General features: G+C 37.6%; 1 long non-coding RNA gene across 1 annotated transcript; it reads right to left on the reverse strand.

Annotated features, from left to right (window-relative positions):
* Positions 1 to 2,786: 2,786 nt before the first annotated feature.
* Positions 2,787 to 23,823, reverse strand: LOC140518180 (uncharacterized). Its single transcript, XR_011971843.1, has 3 exons — positions 23,718 to 23,823; positions 17,933 to 18,156; positions 2,787 to 5,447 (listed from the first exon to the last, which is right to left on the reverse strand). It is a non-coding gene; the product is annotated as an uncharacterized lncRNA (long non-coding RNA).
* Positions 23,824 to 26,419: the final 2,596 nt, after the last annotated feature.

Below are 26,419 nucleotides of genomic sequence, written 5' to 3' on the forward strand. Positions count from 1 at the left end.
CTGTCCTTCCCATGACTCCCCGGGCTTAGTTCCAATCATTGTCCCTAAGGAAAGAATAACTGCTCTGGTGAGAGGCAGACAAGACAAAATTGCGTCAGGAAATGGCCCAACTTAGAGTCATCGGATCATGAAATATGTTTTGCCCACAGGGCAGGGAGCTGGCCTCCTTTTTCTCTGTCATTGACGTCAGAAAGACAAAGACTGTCTGGGCAAGGCTGCTGGGTCTAGTTTTCCAAAACACGTCTTTTCAGGCCACATCTTTATAATCTAGTTGGGAACATAGGAAAGTAACATTGGTCATGTAGACAGGAAACCTTAAGAGAAAGTGGCCTAAAGTAGAATTTGGGGTCTAAGTTACCTGACATGGCTGTTTCCATGGCCCATGTCACCCAAAGTCCACTTGTCAGGGACTGTGTGGAAAGGGCTACATGTATCCCATTTTGTAGAATTACAAAGTCAGAGAACCTTGAAATCATATGACAGAAAATCAAAATTGAAGAAGATCTTAGTGACTGATCTGATAATCAGGGAATCAATCCACTCGCAACTGAAGGCCGATTCTACCAGTGCCTGTCTGGCTAAGGTACTCCAGTAAAGAATAGTTTTTACATTTTCAAATGCAAAATATAGCAAAGCTTCATTTTAAAATGTAAACAGCATTCTTAACTGCCTGTCCATAAAAAAGCAGCAGGCAGGATTTTCTGACACTGAATTTCCCTCATAGTATCAATGAGGAAACTGAGGTACAGAGAAGGGAAAGAGAATCGACTCATAAATCAACAAGCCATTATGAAGTGCCTACTATGTGCCAGACATTTTGCTGAGCACTGTCTTTGCTAAGCAAAGACAAAAATGAAAGGATCCCTACTCTCAAGGAGTTTATATTCTATCATAAATAAGTATTAAAAGAACATATACAAAATAGTAAATCTAAGGAAAACATTTTGGAGGAAAGGAAACCGAACTGGGGATAAGGAAAAGGTTCATGTGGAAGATGATGGTTGAGCTAAGTGCTGAAGAAAACAAAGGATTCTAAGAAGTGGAGATGAGGTAGAACCAAGTTGCAGTCACTGGGGACAGAATGCAAAGGCACAAAGATGGAGTCAGAGGATCACACAAGGAAACCATGGTAAAGCCTAGGTGTGAGCCTAGGTCTCGCATCTCCCTGTCCAGGACGTCTTTATAAAATATTTTTAATGTGCATGCCCTTTGACCCAGCAATATCGCTTCTAGGGCTGTATCCCAAAGAGATCATAAAAATGGGGAAAAGACTCATATGTACAAAAATATCTATAGCAGCTTTTTTTTTTATGATGGCCAAGATTTGGAAATCTAGGGGATGCTCATCAATTGGGGAATGGCTAAACAAGTTGTGGTATATGAATGTAATGGAATACCATTGTGCTGTAAGAAATAATGAGCAGGTGGACTGTGGAGAAACCTGGAAAGACTTATATGAACTGATGCTGAGTGAAATGAACAGAACCAGGAGAACATTATACACAATAACAACCACAGTGTGAGAGGACTGTTTTTAATAGACTTAGCCCTTCATATCAATGCAAGGACCTAAAACGTTTCCAAAGGACTCTTGATGCAAAATGCTGCCCACATCCAGAGAAAGAACTATGAAGTCAGAATGCAGAATGAAGCATACTATTTTCTCTTTTGTTATGTTTCATTTTGGTTTGGTTTTTCTCATGGTTTCTCCCATTCATTTTAATTCTTCTATGCAACATGACTAATGTGAAAATGTGTTTAATAAGAATGTATATGTAGAGCCCATACAAGATTGCATGACATCTTGGAAGGGAGGGAAAAGGGAAGAGAGAAAAATTTACAACTTATGGAAGTGATTGTTGAAAACTGAAAACAAATTAATTAATTTTTAAAAAGGAAAAAAAAATTTTTTTAGCTAAATTCTTTTCCCAAAAAAACGAGCTTTGCCCAAGCCAACCTCTGACAATCAGACTGGAGACAAGACCCTAGGTCCCATAATTACTAGTCTTTGCCATCTTCCCAAATTCTATCTCACCCTCAGCAGAGTACCCACCCCTCAATTCCCCAGAAAAGAACAAACCCAGAATCTTTTGGGGAATTTCCTGCCTGGATTCTCCTATTACCTTTAACATATTAGCAGACAGTAGCTTTCTTATAGGTGAGGGATTGGATTTTTTTCTATGCACAAAGCAAGAGATTAAAAATTAGATAAACACATAGATACACAGATATATATATATAAAGATAAATAGATACATAGACATATATCTAGATAGATAAACATGAATGAATGAATGAAGCATATCTATCCATAGACCAAACCTTTAGTCTTGACCAACAGATCATAGAGAGGTATGTCACTTGCAGTCTCTCAGAATCTTAGCCCACCAGTTACAGAACCAAAATCTGCTGATAAATATTGACTGTCTCATCCAAGAGTCCCAGCCTCCTGAGGTCATTGATGTGATGTGGAGTGAGGGGCGACCATGCAGCCAGAGAATAAGGCTGAGCTCATATACCCAGGATATCAAGAGAAAATGAAGGGACTGTGTGATATTCCAAGAGACCCATAAAGAGATAGAGATAGAGATCTGTGCACAGGAACAATTTCCGACCTCCCACCCATAAGCAATAGTGATAGAAAAGATACCGATATTCACATATGTATGCATATCTATCTATATACATATATATGCATATGTACATATATATTTTATCATTGTGAATTTGACAAATATCAACAAATAGGAGCATTTCCATGTACAAAGAACAGAAAAAGAGGATCATATAGGAAACTACAAATCTTTATTACCACTTGGTTGTTTTCTTTTAAGTTTACAATAAATTCTACACATTAGTTCTAAAATTGTCCTGCTTGCCTGCATCTCCCCATTAACAAGCTCCTCTTCTCTTTCCTGTATTTTTAAGTGTTTCATTAGAATATTATTCTCTTTTTCTTTTCTTTTCCAGCATCACTATCATCAACCTTTCTCTCTCCATTACTCTAAAAAAAATCTTCCTTGAAAACAAACAAACACAGCCAAACAAAAAAAGAAAAAATCTACTCATAGGTCATGACTGAAAATCTCATTTTGGATCTCTGATCCCCCACTTCTTTGTCAAGAGATGAGAAGCGTGTTTCAGCAGCAGTATTCTGGAGTTGTGATTCATTGATTGGAGCTCTCACCTCTTTCAAAGTTGTTTTTCTTTATAATATTTTTATTATTTTAGGATTTGTTGCCTTGGATCTGCTCACTTCATTCTCTTATCAGTTCATACAAATCTTCCCATGTTACCCTAAATCAGTCTCACTCATCATTTCTTACAGGGCAGTAACATTCTATTACATTTATATAGCATAATTTATTCAGTCACTTATCAATTGATGGGCACCCCATTTCTTTCCAGGTCTTCAACAGATAATGCTCTTATAAACAGTAGTGTCATCACTAGGTCAAACGCACAGCTTAATGACTTTTGGGTTATCCTCTCCCATTGCTTTCCAATTGGTTGTACCAATTCACAGCCCCACCAACAGTGTGTACCTATTCTCTCACAGTGCCTCCAAAAATTATCATTTTCTATTTTATTTTGTCATCATTGTCAATTCTGTAGGAAATAAGTGCAACTTGAACACTGTTTTGATTTGGATTTCTTCTATTATCCCTGGTTTGGATAATATTTTTGTAACCTTTCATACGATTGTTGATAATTTGCATTCCTTCTTTTGAAACATGCCTCTTCATTTCTTATCTCTCCTACTCACCATCTGTTTAATGGTCTTTGTTGTTCCTCAGTCACTTCTTTCAATCCTATGCAACTCTTCATGATTCCACTTGGGGTTTTCTTGGTACAGATACTGGAGTAGTTTGCCATTTCCTTCTCCAACTCATTTTACAGATGAGGAAACTGAGGCAAACAGGGTAAAGTGACTTGCCCAGTGTCATATACCTAGTAAGTATCTGAGGTCATATTTGAACTCAGGGCTTGTGACTCCAGGCACAGCCATCTAATCCAGTGTGCTACCTAACTGCCCTCTATTGGGGAATGTCTCTTGTGTCAATTCCCTATACATCTTGGATAGTAGACCTTTATCAAAGAAGTTTGCTGCAACAATTGTTTTCCCAGTTAACTATTTGACTTCAAATTTTAATTGTTTTAACTTTGTTTGGGCAGAACCTTTTCAATTTTATGAACTCAACAAATATGTTTTTCATTCCCCTGTATTTCAGGTATTATATTAGAGGTTAGTGATACAAAAATTTTAAAATGAAGCAATCGTATATTTTACTGCTTGTAATTCTCTCTAGCCTTTGTTTAATCAAGAATCCTTCTTCTATCCATAGTTGTAAAAGGTATCTCTTTCCCTGAGATTCTAATTTGTTTATGAAGGAACGCTTTATACTTAGATCCTATATCCATTTAGAGTTTATTGTGGTATATGGTGTAAGATATTGATCTAAACTTGATTTTATCCAGACTGCTTTCCAGTTTTCCCACCAATTTTTGTCAAATTGTGATTTCTTTTAAACAGTGAGAAGTTATTCCATTTTTTGAGGTCCTTGAGCTTAACACTATACTACTTTCTTCATCTGAGGCAACTAAGTGGCCTGGTGGATAGAGTATGAAAAACCTAAGTTCAAATCCAGTCTCAGATATTTGTCAGCTGTGTGACCCTGGAAAAGTCACTTAACCTCTGCCTGCTCCAGTTTACTCATCTATAAAATGGGTTCTTGAAGGATTGTTGTGAGGATCAAATGAGATAATAAAATCAGATAATGTAACAACATGAGAAAATATTGCAAAGATATTTATAAAGTATTTAGTATAATGTTTGTCACATAATAGGTACTACATTGAGATTTATTCCACCTCCCTATTTGTTTCTGGATCTTGTAAACCTTCTCCACTCTACTGATCAACTTTCCTATTTTTTAAATCTGTAATAAAACAAATAGTTTGGATGATTACTATCACTTTGCTAGTCTGAGATATGGTACTGTTTGGCCCCTTCTTTACCTTTTTCTCATTATTTCTCTAGAAATTCTTGACCTTTTGTTTCTCCAAATGAATTCTTTTTCTAGCTCTATAAATCATCCCTTTGGCACTATGACTGATATGGCACTGAATCTGTAAATTAATTTATATAGTATTGTTATTTTTATGATAATCATTATTGTCATTTTTATGACAACCACTTAATATAGTCCAAGTATCAGCAATTAATATCTGTCCAATTATTTGTCTTTATTTCTTTAAAGAGCATTTTATAGCTGTATTCATATAATTTATGTGTATCTTGATAGATGGATTCCTATCATTTTTATGTTTTTATAGCTGTTTTGAATGGAATTTCTCTTTCTTTTCTTGTTGGGTTTTCTTGGTATTACACAAGAATATGGATGACTTTGTAGATTTGCTTTATTTCCTATTACCCATAATATCATCTGTAAAAAAAAAAAAAAGCGATAATTTTATTTCTTCATTGTATATGCCTATTTCCTGAAGTTTTTTTTCTTTTCCATTGTTATAGTTTAACATTTCTAGAACACTAAATGAATAACTCAGGTACCAATTACATCATTATTTCAAGCCCTTGAATTATTTCTAGATTTTATTTTGATACTATTTCTCACATTGAGGATGGATCCATTTTTGTTGTTTTTAAAATTTTTTAACCTAAAGGAGTGCTGCATTTTGTGTGGGTTTTGTTATTTTGGGAATCTACTATGTTGATAGTCATTCTATTATTGAAATGACCCCATATTGTTAGTACAAAATCAAACTTGATAATAGTACAATCTTTTTAATATGTTGACATACTTTTTTGACTGATATTTCATTTCATATTCTTATGTCAATAGCCATGAAGGAATTAGTCTATAGCTTTCTTCCTTTGCTTTGTCTCTTCTTGGTTTAGGTATCAGGGTCATATTTATATAATAGAATGAATTTCATTGAATGACTTCTCATGCTAGTTTTGCAAACGATTTATGTAATATTTGGATTCATTGTTCCTTGAATATTTGAGAGAATTTACTTGAAAATTCATTCAGGCTTGGGGTTCTTTTCTTTCAGAATTCCTGTATGGCTTATTCAATTTCTTTTTCTGAAATTGAGTCAAAGTTTCTCCTTTTTGTTCTATTAATCTGGATATCTTATATTTTGTAAACATTCATCCATTTAATTTATTGGGTTGGGGGGTGCAAATGATTTTCAGTAATTCCCTCAATTTCCTCTTTATTTGTTGTGAATTCTCTTTTTTAATTTTTTTGTTGGAATTTTGTTTTTCCCTCTCTTTCTCTATCAGATTAGCCAATGGTTTGCTGATTTGATTAGCTGGGCTTTTTTATTTTTCATGTCTTTTTTCTTAAAAAAAAAAACAGTTCAGTTATTTTTAGCGATTTAATGTGGGTTTTTATTTCAATTTTATTTAATCTGTTTCTTTGATTTTCAGAATTTCTATTTTTCTGTTTGTTTTTTATTTGTTGCTTGTCTATAGTTTTAGCTACATATCTAATTAGCTGATGTGTTCTTTCTTTTGTTTCTTTGTTTTAAACTGACTCTCCCTTTCTCATGCAGTAACCACTCATGGGTTCCTACTGATCAACACAGGAACTTTGATCTCCTCTGTTTCCTACCAGGGGCAGTTCACACTCTCTTTAGGCAACCCAGTGGCCTCTTCACTCCCCTTTACTGGGGAGCTCACCATATTGGTGCCAGACTTAATGAAAACACCCATTTGTCTCCCTCTTTTGCAGCTCAGAGCTCCCAAGCTCAAGAAATCCCCTCAGCCTCAGTCTCAGTCTCTCAGGTAGCTAGAAGGAGAAGTGTATCACTGTATCTAGCCTTTTGTTTTTATTGCTGATGAAAGTGTTAGAGATATAAATTTTCCCCTAAAGACTATTTTGATTCTCTCCCAAAAGTTTTGCTAGGTGATATCTCACTTTTGTCATTTTCTTTGACAAAATTATCTATTATTTCATGATATGTCTTTGACTCACCAATTCTGTAGGATTGAATTATTTTTGTCTCTAACTTTGAATCTTTTCTTCATTTATATTTTTATTAATTATAATTTTATTATATCATGGTCAGTAAAGGATATGTTTAATATTTTTGCTTTTCTCCATTTGTTTCTGAGATTTTATGCCTTAACAGAGTTAAGTTTTGAAAAAGTGTGAGGAACAACTGAGATATATCTATATTCCTTCCTATTCCTACTCATTAGTTGCCAGAGACTTATTATAGTTAACTTTTCTAAAATTCTATTTGAGTCCTTAACTTCTTTTTTGCCTATCTTTTTGTTATATTTGCCTGTGTCTGAAAGGGGTACATTAATATCCTAAACTATTATAATTTTGTTCTATTCTTGTCCCTGTAATTCAACTAAGGGAGGTACATCTGCTTTCAAAGATTTCAAAGTCCATCATGTGGAGGAGGCATTAGACTTGTTCATTGTCTAACAGGAACAATGAAGCAGATGGCAAAGAGGCATATGTAAGCTTTATGAACTTTCTCACAATTAGAATTATCCAAAGATAGAGTGAGTTGCCTCAGGAGGTAGTGGGTTCTCCCTTCTTTAAAGTCTTGAAATTAAGGCTAGATGACCACTTACTAATATGCTGTAAAAGTCATTCTTTTGGGAGGTATGGGTTGAATTAGCAGATCACTGAGAGGTAGCATAGAATCAGAAATAAAGCAGAGATTCCAATGAGATAATATTTGTTCAGGGTTTAGTAAAGTGCCTGTTACACAGTAAGTGTTAAATAAATGGTTGTTCCCTTCCCTACTCACCCCATTCCACCATCAACTGGGGAATGGTTAAATTAATTATGGTACAAAAATGCAATGGACTGCTCTATAAGAAATGACAAACATGATGAAAACCAAAGGATGGAAAGATATGATGGAAAGATATGATCTGATACAACATGAAGTAAGCAGAGGCAAGAAAACAATATACACAATGATTAGGTAGAAAGAAAAACTACAAAAAAATTAAAAATGAATGTTGTAAAATTACCAGGGTCATGCATGATGCCAAAGAAGAGATGTAAGAAGACACCTCTCCTGCTCATTCACAGTGTTGGGGGGTCCATAGTTGCTAAGCATTGCATATGACAGACAATGTTTTGATTGATTTTGTTGAATTTCTTTTTCTTTAAAAAATTATTTGTTATGAGAGTGGCTTTCTGTAAGGGGAGAAGGGAAAGGGTACAGGAAAAAGACCTACTCTCACTGGGGGTGCTGTTCTTTCTTAGACTTCCTTTTATCTATTTCCCTTGCACCCCAAACATTCAGGCAGGCTAGAGGGCAGAAAGACCCACCACCACTAAGGGTAACAGAGGACACAAAGAAGCTATAAATCAGTGTTGTCAAACTCAGATAGAAACAGATTCCTACCTGCCATAGATTGACTTGGAAAACCACAAACTAGCATTAGTTGTATTGTATTATATTTTATGAAACATTTCCCAATTATGTTTTAATCTGATTCACTCCTCACTCAGGAGTTTTGCCCAGCTTGAGTTTGACACCTCTGCTGAAATGAATTCAGAGACAGAGAAACTTTAAGTACTGCATCTTGATGCAATAAAATGATAGCAAATTAAGAATATTTAATAAAAGCATAGGACTTTATTGAGGTTAAATTAAAATTTATTGAGGGGAACAAAAGGGAGTGTCCTGTTAATAATGGAGTCATAGGATCATAGATTTAAAACTCCAAGGAACCTTAGAGGTCATCTAGTCCAACCCCTCATTTGAAAGAGGAAGAAACTGAGGTACAAGGGGAAGTTAAGTGAGTTTCCCCAAGGACACACAGGTAGCCAGGGTCAGAGTTGGGACTTCTAGGGTTTCTGATTCCAGAGTTAGCACTCTTTCCACCTCTGACAAAGCTTCAGTTGCCTCTTTAGTTCTTGGGATGCACACTAATGGGGGAGAGGTTGAGGAGGGGTACTGGAGGAAGTGATATAGGCAGTACATGGGGAGGTGACATCAGGTGCAGGATCAAAATGGGCAAAAGGACAACTGTGAAAACCAAGACTTTCTCTTCCTTTCTTTGGCCAAGTAACACAAGACTTTAAGAATTTTCTCCTCCTTCCTCCTGTACTGTGAGGTCAGAGACACAGCAAGCCATAGCTAAGCCTAAGGCACCTTACTTTTGTGGAAGTAGCAAAAACCCTAATGGAGAAGCCGCATGCCCGTTCTAGCCGGGACTCATAGCCAGAGCAATATTGACCTTTCTCCTGTGTGGTCTCAATCAGGAGAGATGGGAGGTCTATTATAAAAGCACCAAATTCCAGAGTGGATGCCCTTTCATTGGGGAATGGCTAAACAAATTATATTTAAGAATTTAAGAAATGATATGCATGATCAATACAAAGAGGCATGGGAAGGTCTATAGGAACTGATGCAGAGTGAAGTAAAGAGAGCCAAGAAAACAACAGACACACAAATAAGAATGGAAATAGAAAGATCAATGACACACCACAAAAATTCAAAATAAATCTAACAAAATTATAAAGATAAGCAGGACTCGAATGAAGAGATACACACCATGCCTCTGTGGAGGTGGGCTCACAGGTGTTGTGCATTGCACACATTTTTAGACTTTCTCAGTGTATCTATCAGTTGTGCTGATGTTTTTCCTCTCTAAAAAAATACTATTTGTCATATGGGGTGGGTCTCTGGGTAGGGGAGGAGCAGGGATATCTGGGATAATTATGTATGAAACAGAAGATACTCATAAAAACTTATTTTTTAGAAAAAAGAATGAGGCATTGAAATAGTCAGAGGTTAGGTCACTCCAACCCCTTAGGTTGTTTTCTGAGTGGTTGGGGGTTTTGTGGGGCTTTTTGTATTGCATGTAGCTTTGGAACTGGGATTGAGGGTCTATTGCGTTTTTCAATAATGCACTTATGACTTTTGAAATTTATTATGCTCTCATCTAACTTGATTTAATTGCTTGTTGAACTAATCCAGTAAATAGGTGACTAAAATCATTTCCTGAATCTGGAAAGGAAGGAATATGGTTAGTAATTGGGGGCAGAACCACATATGATAGATGATGATTATCATATATTCCTAGATGAAAAGCTTGGAATGTAGTGGTGAGAGGCAGAGTAATGAATGTTTCATAGCCAAATACTCCAAGGCCATGACTGTTAACAAGACAATCTGACATTGCTACAATTAAATAAAATCTTGACTTAAAAATCAAATTACATAAAGAATAAAATTATATTAAAGAGAATGATAATATAAATACATCATATGAAAATGTAGGTAAGACAACTAAATCAGGACTGAAAGGCAATTTTACATCTTTACAAGGATGTAAATTTTTTTTAACATTTTTGGACATTTATATTAACAAGAGAAAAATAAAAATTACTTATTTGTAGTTTCAAGAATAAATGAGCAAATTATCATATCAAAAGCACAAAACAAGAATATGTCAGAATCAAAAGAGAAATTAATTAGGTATAAGATGAAAGCAAAATATAATTTTGAAATAAGAGTTTATTTTGTGAAAAGACCAATAAAACTGATAAACCATTAGCAAATGTAATCAAAAAGAATAGAGAGATAAATAGCTTTACCAAAATTAGAAACAAATGAGGAAAAATCATAACAAATGAAGATTAAAGAAAATTACCAGTAATTATTAGAAACAACTATATACTAAGCAATCCAAGAACATAAAAGAAGACTATGAAAAAAATGGATTAATGATACAACAAATCATGAGAGAAATGGATCAATATTTGCAAAAGCATAAAAAGCCCAAATTCATAAAACAAGAAATAGATGACTCAAATCAACCACCATCAGAATGATAAATTGACCAGATTATTAAGGAGATGTCATGTGAAAAGATCTCAGGCCAGACATATTTATAAGTAAATTCTGTGAAACATTTAAAGTACTAATAAATCTTTGTACAACATAAAGGACTTTCAAGACTGGAGAGAGTACTCCACCAACCACCTTTTATGAAGCAAATACGGTCTTGATTTCTCAAGTCTTTAAACCCAACACTGGATGACCCTCACCATCCACCTCCTTCATATTTATTCATGTGCTACTGAACAGAACTGAATGAAGCCATGAAACTGTGTCAAATACACCACTACAAATTTTCCACAATTTCTACTGAGACCTCACTTCAGCAAGGCAATCAATCCTTCTACTCTTCACCAATTGACTCCCTATCCCATTCACCACAATAGCTGTTCCATGCCTTTTCTTCTTCCCTCAAAGCTCTCCTTCCCCACCTTTTCGACTGAGAATCTTACCTCACACTTCACAAAAAAAAAAAAAAAAATGAGGCAATTTGCCAAGAGTTCCCACTTTTCTCCTTCTCCTCCTCTCATGTTCCTCTGACATCATCCCCCATTATCTCATCCATCAGTCAAATCCCAGATGAAAAGGTTGCCTTTATATATACCAATGCCCAACTCCTTTACGGGCATTTTGACCCCATCATTTCCCTTCTCCAGTAGATTGCTCCCACTATCATCTCTCTGTAATCTTAAATCTTCCCCTATCTACTGGCTGCTCCCCTCCATCTTCCAAAGAGTCTAAGTCTTCTTGGTCCTTAAAAAAACACTAGCCAGATCCTGTCAGCTCTGATAGCTAACGTCAGATGTCACTCCTCCCCATCAAAATTATATCCCTTGAGAAAAAGCATCTACTCTCAGTGCCTCTACTTCCTCTCCTCTTACTCTAAAGTCACCATTTATCTATCTCTTAATTGTCAAATTGAATGGTCTTTTCTCAAGTTAGACCCTTCTTGCCCTCTCTCCAGCATTCAACACTGTAGATCATGGGTAGGGAACCTGCAACCTTGAGGCCACATATGGCCCTCTAGGTCCTCTACTGCAGCCCTTTGACTGAATCCAAACTTTGCTTAAGGTCTACAATTTCATCAGTATGACCACTCCCTCCTCCAATGTAGGTGGCAGCTTCTGCCCATTTTATAAAAGATGTTTGTTAGTTACCATGGCCAAAAAAGACCAAAATAAAAAAAATATGGTGGTGAGTCTCACCCATACTCAAGGCCTTTCTAGCTTGAGTAGGACCTCCTCTAGTTTAAGTTATATGGACATAGCCTTCAAGATCCCCAAGTCTTCTTGGTGCTGAAATGAAGCATTGGAGGATGCTAGACACACAGGAAGAGACCCTTCCTTTTTATAGCTACTGACCTATAATCTCACTCAACTGTTTCTCTTTTGACCAGCAACTTTGAGGGTATCCCCCTCCCAGTTTAATTTTTTTTAATTAAAGGTGCCATCCCTTGACTCACTTTTTAAAGAGGCCTATTCACTGAATGGGCATTGCCTCAATCAAAGTAAGAACCTGAAAAGACTTTAGCTTAAAAGGGCCAAAGTCTCCCACTACATCCTTGGCCATCTCCAGTCGTCCTGATCTGTATCTGGCCACTGGACTCAGATGACTCTGGAAGAAAAAATGAGGCTGGTGACACTGCACAGGCTCCTTCATCAAATTGAAGTCAACCGCAAATCATGTCATCATCTCCCTGATGTCATGGTCCTCTTCGAGAACAAACGATAAATCACGCAATCCTTGGAGGTCTGTGCTTCTTGAGGACTATTGTAGGTCCACCCTCTGCTAACTACTCTTTTTTTAGGTGTTTCTATTCCCAGAAATTTGGGAAGTTTGTTGATCAGATGCCACTTGTATCAAAGGTGAGATAGGAACCTAAAAACTTGAGTGACAGCTGAGGGCCATCCACATGGGGCCTCAAGGGAACAAGTTCCCCACTTCTGCTTTAGACCACCTCCTCAGATAGTCTCTCCTCTCTGGGTATCTGTGACCCTGCTTTCTCATGGTTCTCTTCTTATCTCTCTGACAGCTCTTTCTCAGTCTCTTTTGCTAGATCTTCATCTAAGTAATGGCCACTAACCTTGGGTGTTCTGAAGAGTTCTGTCTTGGATCTGTCAGTTCCCATGGATTCAATTATCATCTCCATATCAACGCTTCCCAGATTGAAATATCCAGCCCAAGTCATTCTCCTGAATTACAGTCACAAATCACAAACTGCTTATTAGACATTTCCAACCGCATTGTCCCATAGGCATCTCAAACTCTACATGTCCAGAAATAAAACTCATTATTTTTCTCCCAAATCCACCCTTCTACTAAATTCCCTATTACTGTTGAAGGTATCACCAAGCTTCAAGTCACCCAGGTTCAACTTCATCATCACTCTCACTCCTCACCTTCAATAACCCTGCAAAACCAAACAGTTACCAAATCCTTCCATTTCTTCCTCACAACATCCCTTGACTACATCCCCTTATCTCCATTCATATGACCACAGTCCCAGTCCATGCCTTCATCACTGTGTTAAGTGGAATAACGCATTAATTGGTCTCACTGCCTGAAGTCTGTCTCAACTCCAATCCATCCTCCACATTGATTTTTCCTAGAGCACAGATCTGATAATGTCATTCCCTTCACACATACACACACACATTCAATAAATTCCAACAGCTATAGAATTTTATATTCTATAGAATCAAATGTGAATTCCACTCTTTGACACTTAAAAGTCTTCACAATCTAGTTCCTTCTTATCTTTCTAGCCTTTTTAAATATTGTCCAGTGGTTGTTGAGTCCTTTCAGGAATGTCCGACTCTTTGTGACCCCACTTGGGTTTTTCTTTGGCAAAGTTTCTGGACTGGGTTGCCATTTCCTTCTCCAGCTCATTTTACAAATGAGGCAAGAAACTGAGGCAAACAGGGGTTAAGTGACTTGCCCAGGGTCACACAACTAGTAAGTGTCTGAAATCAGATCTGAACTCAAAGAAGATGAGTCTTCCTGACTCCAGGTCTGGTATTCTATCCCTCCATGCCACCTAGTTGCCCTCTTAAATATTATTCCCCCCAATGTACCTAAAATCCAACCATAGTAGACTGTTTGCTGTTCCTCACAGAAGATTCCATCTCTCATCTCTGGTTTTTGCACAGACTGTCCCTGGAATGTCACCTCTTAGAATTCCTGCTTCCCTTCAAGATTCAGTTCAAATTCCACCTTGTGCAACAAGCCAGGAAAAGTCCTACCTTCCAAAACACTTCTTTATCTATGGGGCATGACTCCATATGGGGTCACAAAAAAATTGGAAACAGTAAAAGATTTCTAAACATTCAAAGATCAAAAATTAATTATAAATCAAACTCGTAATGAATCCGAGTTGTTTCTGGCAGCACTTGTCCAGTTTCAGTGCAACTTGACTGCAGCCTCAGTTCTGAACACAAGGCCCTCAGGCCATGCAGTACCAATGAATGTGACCAAAATGTGAAAAGAGTTCAAGAGTGGGAAAAGTTTAAGAAGCCCTGTCTTAGAGCATGGTGCCTCTCCATCGAAAGCTGCCTTCCATCCACTATGCATGAATCTGACATATGCTTATTTATGAACATGTGACCTCCACATTAGAATCTAAACTGTAAAGACAGAGACCTTTTCCTTTTGTTTGTTTTCTCTTTTATTTTTAGCCCTTTGTAGAGTGCTTATCGAGCCAAGACAACAGTCATTAAGCACTTACTATCAGGCACTGTGCTGTGTTAAGAATACAAATTCAGTCAATTCTGCTATAAGATACATAGGCTCCCTAAAAGCATCTACACTGTGAAAAATCTCACCAAAAAAGTGGGGGGCTTATGAGGAAAATGGGGTTAGGTGTACAACACTCAAAAACTTTGCCAATGACATAATAAATAGAGAGGGATGTGGTTTAGAAATACATAAAACGTGCAAATGGTTTAGAAATACATAAATACAATAACTGTGAACTCTAAGACCTTGGACTGTTGCTCAGCCTACACCCAGGGTGTCAGGGAGCACACACACACACACACACTCACACACACACGCACACACACACCTCCCCCCTGGCAAAGTCTCCCCTGCATTGGGCAGGCCAGAACCTCAAGATCTGAGAGCAGGAGGCCACGGAGTGGAGAGGGTGGGGAGGGTTAGACTTTCTCCACTCAGTGCTCCTACAGCACCAGAACATATACAATAAATATAGCACTTTATCTCAATTAAAAAAAACTTAAAATTGGATTGTGGACCAGACCATCAGAAGGGCTATTGCTTGTATGTTATTATCAAGTAGGATTTTCTGCCTTCTCATTGTTTTTTTGAGGAAGAAATCATGCAGAAGCAAAAAATCCTTCTCAGAATGGTCCCTAATATATCAATCTCATTGAAACAAATTCATGTTTTCAAAATAAATGTTATAGTAGAACTGACTGTATAGGCAAAAAAGACAGTCCCTGCCCACAGGAAGCTTATGTTCCAGTGGCTGGAGACAATACATAAAGGGAAGGGAGGGTACGAGGGTGAGATGAATATATTTGGAGTAGGATGGTGGTTGAAAAGCTCTGGGAGAACAGCCTGGAGAGGAATGAAGTCATGATTGACCTGGGCTTCCTTAAAATGGTGGTTCTAGGAGGAATCAGCCAGTCAGAGGGAGAGGTTGAAGGGCTGGAGGATATTTCCATTGTGTGAAGTACAGGAGTGGAGTGAGCTTCTAGGGTGAAGAGTTTTATGGAGCATTATAGAGAAAATCTGAGAGAGTCAAGAGTGCAGCCTAGACAGAAATGAAAACTGTCACATAGTAATTGCTTAATAAATGTGTATGGATTGATGGATTGACAATGAATGCAAAGGCATTGAATAGAATTCTGGCAAATAGCAGAAAAAAACTCAGGTTACTATGATCCAATCAGATTCAGGAATGCAACATTAGGAAAATTATTAACATAATAAATTTTCTTAATAATAAAATTAATTAAATCATATTTGTGGGTTATCTCAATAGTTGTATTAGAGACTTTTTGCTAAAATATAACAACCCTTAATGCTGAAAACATTGAGAGTGAAACAATTCTTCCTAGATCTGATTTTTTAAAAGTAACTATTTAAAACCAAGAGTTAGCATTAGGTAAAAGAAAAGTACATATTTTCCTAAGACTAAGAGTAAAGCAGGGCTTCTCCTCACAATAAGGCAAGAAAATAAATAAATATAGGTAATAAACAATAAAAAAGATGTTAAATACCTCTATTTGTAGATGACATAATGGTTTACTTACACCCAAGAAATTTATTTTAAAAATTAACCAACTTTGATAAAATATACAGAATGATATAAAATAAATGTAAAACATTACTAGTATCTCTCTAGCTCATTAACAACGACCAGCAAAACAAAGGGTAGCTAGGTGACAAATCAAATGGAGCACAGGGTTGGGAATTAGGCAGATTTATCTTCCTGAGTTCAAGTACTGCCTCAGACACTTACTAGCTGTGTGACCCTGGACAAGTCACTTAATCCTGGCTGCCTCAGTTCCTCATCTATAAAACAAGCTGGAGAAGGAAATGGCAAACTATTCTAGTATCCGTGCCTAGAAAACCTCAAATGGAGTCACAAAAAATTGGACACAGCTGAAAAATGACTAAACAACAACCACACCAAAAACTCTAGAAGAAATTAATAGAAAGAATGAAGAGTAAGAATAATGAAAAAAATTACAAATACTTTTATTGACTTATCAAGACACATACAAGATTTTTATAATGGTCATTTTAAAAGCTTTCCAAAAAAGATGATACAATGAGAGAAGCAAGAACAAGCTTCTCACACGTATACTTTGAAAAACAACAAAGAGATACACAGAAAGAAAGAAAAGCTAAAAACTGCACAAGAAAAGAAAATCAACCGCGTTAGAAAGTGAGCAAGGCCTGGAAGAGCTAAATAGGTGAAAATACTAGAAGCAATGGAAATGGAAAAAGGAAACATTCAAGATAACCTCAAATAGAAAAATGCTGTATTTAAAGAAAATAGACAAGAATTACCCTCATAAGATGAGGGTATTTGAATGAGTTATATGAATGAGAGATTTTAGAGAAAGGAAAAATATTCACAAAAGGAACTCAAAGAAGAATTAAAAGAATTAAAAACTTTTAAAATAAAGGTCAAGACAAAGTAGTGGAGGAAAATGGCAGCTATGGAGACTATAAAGGAAAACCTCAAAAAAAAAAATCCACTGAAGCAACCACAGTTCAGCAGGAAAAAAAAAATTCTCAGCTAGGAATACAGACTTATTAAAAAAATTACTTAATCATCCAAAAAAGTAGAAAATCCACTGGCTCAAGTGATAGATCTACAAAAATTTAAGAGTCATTGACATCTCTGAAAAACATATTTTAAAATAAGAATTTGAATACTGTGTTCCAAGGAGTTGTCAAAATGGTTACTGAATTACTTGTTTTTCAATTTAAATTTGTTTTTAAATATTTGTTTTTAAATTTGTTCAAAGTGGAAATACAATCTATAGGACGCTGATGATGAAAAACTCAAAATTTAATTTACCTACACACCTTACAATTGTGGTGGATTGAATGCTAGACTTGAGTTTGACTTCTGCCTCAAATATTTACCAGCTATGTGACTTCATTAAACCTTTTTCCAATTCCTTAAACCTGTCTTAGTTTCAGTTTCCTCATCTGTAAAATGGGGATAATTATAGGATTTACTTCACAGGGTTATTGAAAGAATCACATGAGAAAAAAATGCGAAAAGGTTTGCACACCTTAAAGCACTGTGTAAACGTTAGTTGTTATTAATGATTCGGTTTATATAATGTCAACAGGGATCTATAAAAGAGGTAGTAGAAAGGAATTCATCGTCTAGTATAAATCAAGTATAGGGCAGCTATTTATTTCCTGTAAAATAACAGCAGAAATGCTTAAAAGACAAAAGGCTCACAAGCACATATTGACAAAGACTTAAACATGAAACAGTAATTTATAGATACTATTATACTTTTCTGCAAGATTGATACGTAAAACATCAAAACATGAAATATTTTGCAAGACTGCTGAATCCACATTTCACCTTCACTTCAGCTCTGCACCATCTCCTTCAAAGTCTACAAAAGTCAGGCTAGGTGTTGGGCTCATCCTTCTGTCAGTGAACATCTTTTCCTCCAGGAAGTCCTGTAGTGGCTGTAGGAGTCACCTCTTGTAGGGCAACTAGAACCAACTGGAGGACCCAAGAGCTTCCAAACTTCTCCATTCACAAGGTTACCTCCAAGGCTGGACACTTTCATGTCAGGATTGCTGTTTGGTCAATAATGCCCAGGAAAAAAAAACAACAGAAAACAAAAAACAGAAAAGAGACTGAGCTCAAGTTTGATGAGCAACACCTATTCAAAGCCACCATAAGATAGGGGTGAGGGGGACCCTCTCCCCATCCCTCACAGGAAGTTCTAGAAACAGAGAAAGTTACATGGAAGAGGGGGGAAGAAAAAAAGGGTTAGGGGTTGCTGGAACAGCTCAGTAGAAGTGATTATTAAATTTTCAGGGTGAGTATATCTTGGAAATTGGAAAACACTACAAATCAGGGGTTGATTTATTATTTTATTGATTGTCTAGACTTAAGAAAGTGATGAAGAAAATGTTAATAATGCTAATTAAAATTAAAAGTATGACATGCATACTTTTTTTTGAAGAGCGTAACAGATCAACATTTACCAGGACATCTCTGATTACATGTCATACTTTCTGAAAAAAGAAGGTTGAATCACTTCTTTCAAAATCTAAGTAGTGGTTCTTCCTGTCTGAAAGGTCTAGTCCTCTTTGAAGAAGTCTCCCTCCCCCTGCTGCTGTCATGGTGGGGCCAAAAGATTGTTGTGTCATCCCAAGCACCAAGTCTTGCAGCACTGAGCCAGCACATCTGGTCCATCTGAAAGGACCAGTGTAAATGTGTCAGTGGCAGGGGCCTAGCTCCAAGGAATACACATGGGACAACAGAAAAGGTCCAGCTCCAGACATGGTCCATGGAGCAATGGATGGGCTCTCTAGTCAAAGTCCATCTGCAGAATCCCCCTGATTGCCCCATTAACCATTACCGGAAACAGCAAGTATGTGAACTTGGCTGCAATGCTGAGCACATGAAAGGAAGTAATGTGAAATCAATCTCAGTATATATGTTAACAGAGACCAGGCAAACATACACACACACACACACACACACACACACACACACATACACACATACACACACTCATTCACACAGCCAAATATCGCAGAACTTCATTTTGAATGGGAAAAGGATACAGTGCAAACACATTTTTTCGTTGTTGTTTGTTAATTTAGCTGATTCTACTTTGTTAAATATTAGAAGTTTTTATGTAAGATTTTATTCCTTATTATGTATTTATATTTGCTTTTGTTGACGTTTATGGCTTAGAATTTAATTTTAATAACATATTATTTTAATAATAAAAACAAAGATAATTATAAAATAATGTTTGAAGAAATAAAGAAATAATTAAATAATTAGAGAGAGATACATTGTACGCAGCTAGGCTGAGGCAATATCATAAAAATGATGATACAACCTAAATTAATCTATATATTTAATGTAATAGCAATTAAAATACCAATGAGATAATTCACAGAATTAGTAACTAATAACAGAATTTTTATGGAAAGGTAAATGTTCAAGATATCAAGGAAATTTATGAAAAAGAAAAAGGAAAGGATGGGGACTTACACAACCAAACTTTCCATTATCTTATAAAACAGTAATTATCCAAACTATCTAGTATTAAATAAAAGAAAAATAGATTAGATGATCCAGAACAAGAACCAAAGGCATGCAATGGACTAGTGTTCAATAAATTTAAGACTACAAAACAACAGGGAAGGAATTTATTGTTTAATAAAAAATTGTTAGGAAAATTGGATAGGAATGCGGTTAAAAAATAGATTACATCCATTTCTCATGTGTATATAAAAGTAAATTCCAAATAGATCTATGAACTGGATTTTTTAAGCATAAAAATATTAGAAGGTAATAGAAAGTTATTTCTATAAAAATTGTGGAGAGAAAAGTAGTTTTTACATATTCAACAAATAGAAGAAATTATAGTAGAAAAATAGATATATTTGATTATATAAAAATAAAGGGATCTACATAGTAAAAAAAAAAAAAAGAATGCATGCAGACTAAAAAGGAAAGTTGAGAAAATATTCCTAAATATTTGCAGTACAATAACAGTCAATAAGCATTTATTAAACACATACTATGTGCCAGGCACTGTATCAGTAATACAAAGACAAAAGATGAAACAATCCCTACTTTCAAGAAGCACACATTTTATTAAGGGACAAAATCACTAGATAAAAGTATAATAACCGAAATTCATAAGGAACTGATGTATATTTTTAAGCATAAGATCAGCACCCCAATAGATACATGGTCAAAGGATATGAATCAACAACCTTTGAAAGAAGAAACACAAATTATCAGTAGATGCATGAGTCTTCCAACCCTTTAACAATTTGTTGTTTAGTCATCTTCAAGCATGTCAGACCCTTTGTTGGGGTTTCCTTGTCAAAGATAAAGAAGTGGTTTGCTATTTCCTTCTTCAGTTCATTTTACAGATGAGGACACTGAGGCAAAAAGGATTAAATGACTTGCCCAAGGTTATACAGCTAGTAAGACCAGATTTGAACTCAGGTTATCCTGACTCCAGGGCCAGCACTCTATCTACTATGCCCCATAGCTGCCCTCCTTTAACAATTAGAAAAATGCAAATCAAAATAATTCTGAAATATAACTTTGCTCTTTTTATTGGAAAAGAGAGTTTTAACTGAATGAAATAAAGCACTGACATACCGTGTGCCATGCTTTCAATTGCTCTGCTGGCAGAACTATGAAATGGCATGATTTGGGAGAGGGGAGACGGAATAATAAAGATTTGCTATAAAAAATGGTTGGGGAAGTCTTTGAGAAATGACAGTAACAATCAAAAAAAATTAAAAGAATAAAAGTTATGTAACGTGAGATACAAAGTTGTAAAAACAGCTCTGTAACCCAATACTCCCTTTCCTGGAATTCCAAAAGAATGAAAAGGAACTTGGATCATATCATTATGCAACAAGGCAACCAAAATGACATCAGCCAACTACCAACCCAGATGCCTTTCTCATGTCTATAAAATATATATGAGAGTGGGCTATATACATTTTAGGGCATCCTTGATGAAAGCATGAGAAGTGGATGGACCGCCTTTTCCAAATGATTTTCTACATTGGACCACATCTGCACGGTTACACAGTGATCTGAAAAGTGTTAAAAACTACTTTGCTTCTTTTAATGATTTGAGAAAAATCATTTGACTCAATAGAGCAAAACAATGTGTAAAAAGGCTCTCTTCCAGCAAGATCTCCACCATGCATATGGTAACAACACGTAAAATTCCTTGATAGATACAACCACAAAGATAATTTTCTTAAGTGGTCTTTTTCACATATCAAACAAAGCATAATACAATAGAGGAACAAGAGGAGAAGGAGAAGGAAACTCACCAAAGGTATTTGTCACTGTAATGAAGGATGAAGGGATAAAGTCCAGAAGCTAATAGCACAGAGGAACTCTGAACCCATAGAATTTCTGAACTCTGAAACTGTAGTATTTATTAAGTATTTAATATATGCTGAGTCCTGTGCTCAATGGGGATACAAATAGAAAAACAAAGCTGTCCCTAATCTCAAGGAGTTTACATTCTAAGAGGTGGAGACAACACAGGAGGTTTTAGCTACAAATCAGTTGGAAAGATCCATTAATAGGTTCTTAGGCTGAAGTCACAACACTGATGCTGATAATGCAGATGATGCATCTTTGTTAGTATCACCTATTTCTGGAAAGATGCATGTGAAGATTTTGGACAAGGTGGTGATGTGTTCCTATCTGCTCTCTAACAATGTAATTTTGGTAGTTGTGCGGAAGACAAACTAACAAGGGGAAACAATCAAAGGCAGAGGCTGACCAATTAAAGAGCCTAAGCAAGGCTTTGGCATCAAGAGAGTTGATACAAGAGATATCATCTCGAGATTATCAGGACTTGGCCTATAAATGGCTATTATGAGTTGCTGTTTGCCCTTCATTCTTGAAGAGGACCATGTTATCAGAGAGGTGATGTAATGATTGGATTTAAGTGACGGAGGACTGTGCAAGGTCACCCAGCCTCACTTTCTCCTCTGAAGCCATCTGGGTCCAGTGGCCAGATTTGAATCAGGAAGACTAGAGATGGCCCAGGATGCGGTGGGAGACCTTTGCCTTTCTCAGCTAAGGTCTTTAACAGTTTGATGGAGGCAGTGTCCATTTAGTGATTAAGGCTTAATAAAAAATGAGGAAAAGAATAACCTCTTTAAAAAAAATAAATAAGTAAATCTGAGAGGTGAAGACCCTGGGGGTTTCTGGCAGAAACAGAAACAATTGTTATTTGCATTCATTCTAGGCCGATCAGGTCCAAACAGCGACCAAGTAGGACTTGGCCTGGGACCAGAGAAATTTGGAGTTAAGGCTGGTCTTTAAGAGAAAAAAATGAAAACAATAAAAAAAAAAGCTATTGTGAGTGATGGAAAGGAAAGAGCCAAAGACATCTCCAGGATTGTGAACCCTGGAGAGATGAATTAGAAATAGGCATGGAGGACATGGAAGATGATCAGTTCGATCTTAGACACACCGAGTCTGAGACGCTCATGAGACATCAAGGTAGAAATGTCCAGCAATTAGATAAAAGACCTCTTTTTCCAGCCTGTGGCCTCTGTTGTCTCCCTACCCCCCTCCCCATCAGGCCCACTCTCACTTCCATTCCTTGTGCTCTGTCTCATCCTCTCCCAGGCTTTCCCTTCCTTCAGGGCCCAGTTACATGGGCTGCAATTTTACTTCCAAGGGCATCTTGGTCTGACCATCTCAGCCCTGAAGGGGGCAGTAGGATACCTAAGCAAGTCTGGACTAAGGCCCTGGGGTTTGGGAGTGGGGAGTAGGGGCTGGCTATCTGGGCAGAGCAGCCCAGACTAACCTGGAGCCCAGAGCTACTCCTGGTGTAGGGGGAAAAGTAAAGAGATGTGGAGTCAGAAGGCTCAGGTTATATGATCCTGGCAATTCTTTTCCTTCCTCTGGGGTTCAGTTCTCCCACCTGTAAACTGCTGGCAACAGACATACTATCTGCTTTACAGAAAAGAAATTGCTTTGTAAAAGTCAAAAGATGACTAATTATGTTACCTGTGCAACCTTGGACAAATCAACTAACCTCTCTGGGCTTCATTTCCTTATCCTTAAAATGAAGGTGTTGGACCAGATGGTCTCTAAGGTGTCTCTCATCTCTAAATCCTATGAACTCACTATTTTTGGTTAAAAGCTAAGATGTAAGTATGACACTGACTGTTGGGGGTGGGAAGAATGATACACTTTTAAATTTGATCTAAATTATTAACATTTTCTTCATTACTTTCTTAAGTCTGGAAAATCAACAAAAGAATAAGCCAAGTCCTGATTTTTAGCATTGTCAATTTCGAAAGTGTGAATGCTCAGACTGGACATTTAAGGATTGGCTTGGCAGCTTGGAGCTGGCTCCACTTCACCCTGTCTGCGCCTAATTAGGAAAAAATAAAACTTGTCCTGTGCTTTTGAAGAACAGTTCTCTCTCTCTCTCTCTCTCTCTCTCTCTCTCTCTCTCTCTCTCTCTCTCTCTCTCTCTCTCTCTCTCTCTATCTCTATCTCACACACACACACACACACACACACACACACACACACACACACACACACACACACACACATCCCTACCTCCACAAAGCTGTGTGACCAAAGGGAATTTGCTTACCTTCTCTGAGAACAGTTTTTCCTCTGTAAAGAGGAGGTGGCCCTATTTAACCACCTCTTAGGAAGTTACGAGCCTTCAATCCTTGCTTGCTCAGCCCTCTGAGAGCCTCCTGGGCAGGACTTTGCCCTGGCTTGGTGCCTCATGATTAAATGACACCGCTGTTAAATGATTAATAGTCCTACTCTATATTTACGTAGCCTCTTTCATCTGAGGATCTCCAAACATTTCCTAACCATCTCAGCTATATTCATGCCCCATTCCTCACCTCACCCAGCACCCAGGGCTCTCTGAAGTTCAGCAGGAATTGTTGATAACCAGAATTATTAGCCCATGATCTTGCCTTGGGCCCATTTCTCAGATGGGGAAATTGGGTGCTAGAGAGACTGACTGTCAGTGATAACTGAAACAAAATCCTGATCCTGTCTCCTAATCTAAATTCTCTAGTCCCCCTCTCCTCAGCATAATAAGAATAACACTACTACTGTTATTAGTAATAATACTAAGAATTCCCATTTCTATAGTGCTTTAAGGCTTACAATGTACTTTCCTTACAATAACCTTATGAGGTAGGTAGTCTAAGTACTATTATGCCCATTGTATAAGTGAGGGAACTGAGTCTCTAAAAGTGAAGGTGATTTGTCTAAAATTCCACAGCAAACAAGTATGGGAGCGGACACTCATTCTCAGACCTTCTGACTGCTAGGTCAGGGCTCTTTCCACTCAGGACATCACCTACCTCTCCACAGATTCCTGGCAGCCCACGACAGGAAACCAACAAAGTAAGAGTCTTGCAAAAGGAGAGGGAAGAAATCCCTTGGGGTCTGAGACCAGTGCTCCTAAAACAGGCATGTTAGATGTACCTGCAAAGTCCCTGCAGCTTAGGGTCAGGGGAGGTTGTACAGCCTGGAACTTCTGCCTGCCTATATGGGGCTACAATCCCCATGAGTCACTATCAACACCAAGTCACAATCTGCACTCACTGTTCCTACTTTCCTCTTCCCTCCCATTCCCTACCTAGATACCCTGGGAAGCCATTTCATTTGTCTGAGTCTTGGTCCCTTCACCTAGCAAGAAGAAAGGGAAAACCTTCCACTACTGACTTCCTATAAGCCTTATGAAAAAATGCTTTATAAACCTTAAAGCATTCTAGAAATACGAGTCACCACTACCACAGGCTCTGCCCTGGGCCCTCTTCTGTTCTTTCTCCAAGTCTAAACTATATCACTTGATGACCTTATTCCCCATGGTTTTAATTATCATCTATAGAGATAATTCCCATTTGTCCAGTCCCATCCCTCTCCCAACATCCAATCTACCACCTCCAACAGCCTATTCGCCATCTGGAACTAGATGTCCCATAGACACCTCAATATGCCCCAAACAGAACTCATATCTTTCCCCCAAAACCCTCCCCAGTCCCTCCTCTAAATTTTTCTATTACTGTCAAGGATACCACTATCATTCCAGTTACCCAGGCTCACAATCTTGGTATCATCCTCAACCCCTCACTCTCTCTCATCATTCTCTGCTCCCCCTTCCTTTACCATATCCAGTCAGTTGTCAATGTCTGTTGATTTTACCTTTATAACATCTTTGCCTACTCCTCCTTTTCTCCTCTGCAACACCCACTATCCTGGTACAGGCTCCCATCACCTCACACCTGGACGAAGTGAGCTTTCAGATGCCTTCCAGCCCTAGATCTATAGGCCTACGGTCATTACTACAATCATTAGCTTATCATCATCCCCAGCCATGAAGCCTTTAAGTTTGCTTTGACCATGGGACTAGATTAGCAGCCTCCTTGCCATAAAGCTAAAACGAAACTTTATTTTTGATCAGTCATAACCCCATTTGGGGTTTTCTTGGCAAAGATACTGGAATGGTTTGCCATTTCCTTCTCCAGCTCATTTTATAAACAAGGAAACTGAGGCAAACAGGATTAAGTGACTTGCCCAGGTCATAAGTATCTGAGGCCAGATTTGAACTCAGGAAGATGAGTCTTCCTGACTTCATATCCATTGCTTTATCTACTGTTCCACCTAGCTGTTCTTATAAAGTATTAATACTTTAATATTTCCCATGTATATTCTCACCCGTGACTTAATTTAATCCTTAAATAATACCCTTCAGAGGGAGGCAGAGGAAGGAATATTACTCCCATCTTATAGACAAAGAAACTGAGATCCAGGAAAGGCTAGTGATTTAACTAAAGTTTCATGGGACTTTGGGACAGAGCTTTGTTAGAGAATACAGATCATCAGGTTCTCAGCTCAGAATTCTTTCGAAGGAACCTCACTGAACTCCTCCAGGTTGCTCCTTAGAAAAGGGGAGGGAAGACATAAATCTTGAAGGAAGTAAGATTGGGAAGCAAGCCTAGTGAATGATTCCCCAGCCTGCCCTGACCTACCCTTCCCCCAACCAGTCATGTTTCTGGCTCTTCCTCTGCTTTCTGGGAGTTCCAGCACCAGGGCTGAATGCCAAGTATTTCCAGACAAGGGCCTGTGAGTCAGCAGGGGCCAGACACATCCCCATACTGGCAGATCCTGTACCTCTTTCTTTGATGGTCAGTTATCCTCTCCTCAGAGAATAAAGCCCAAGAGGCCCTAAGAGCTATGTCCTTAGCTCGCAAGCTAAGGATGAGATCAATACCTGGCGAGGACAGTTGCCAAGTCCTACCCATCTGGAGGTGCCCCATCCCCTCC

Source organism: Notamacropus eugenii, chromosome 1 (assembly GCF_028372415.1).
Source record: "Notamacropus eugenii isolate mMacEug1 chromosome 1, mMacEug1.pri_v2, whole genome shotgun sequence".
In the NCBI taxonomy this organism is placed as follows: domain Eukaryota; kingdom Metazoa; phylum Chordata; class Mammalia; order Diprotodontia; family Macropodidae; genus Notamacropus; species Notamacropus eugenii.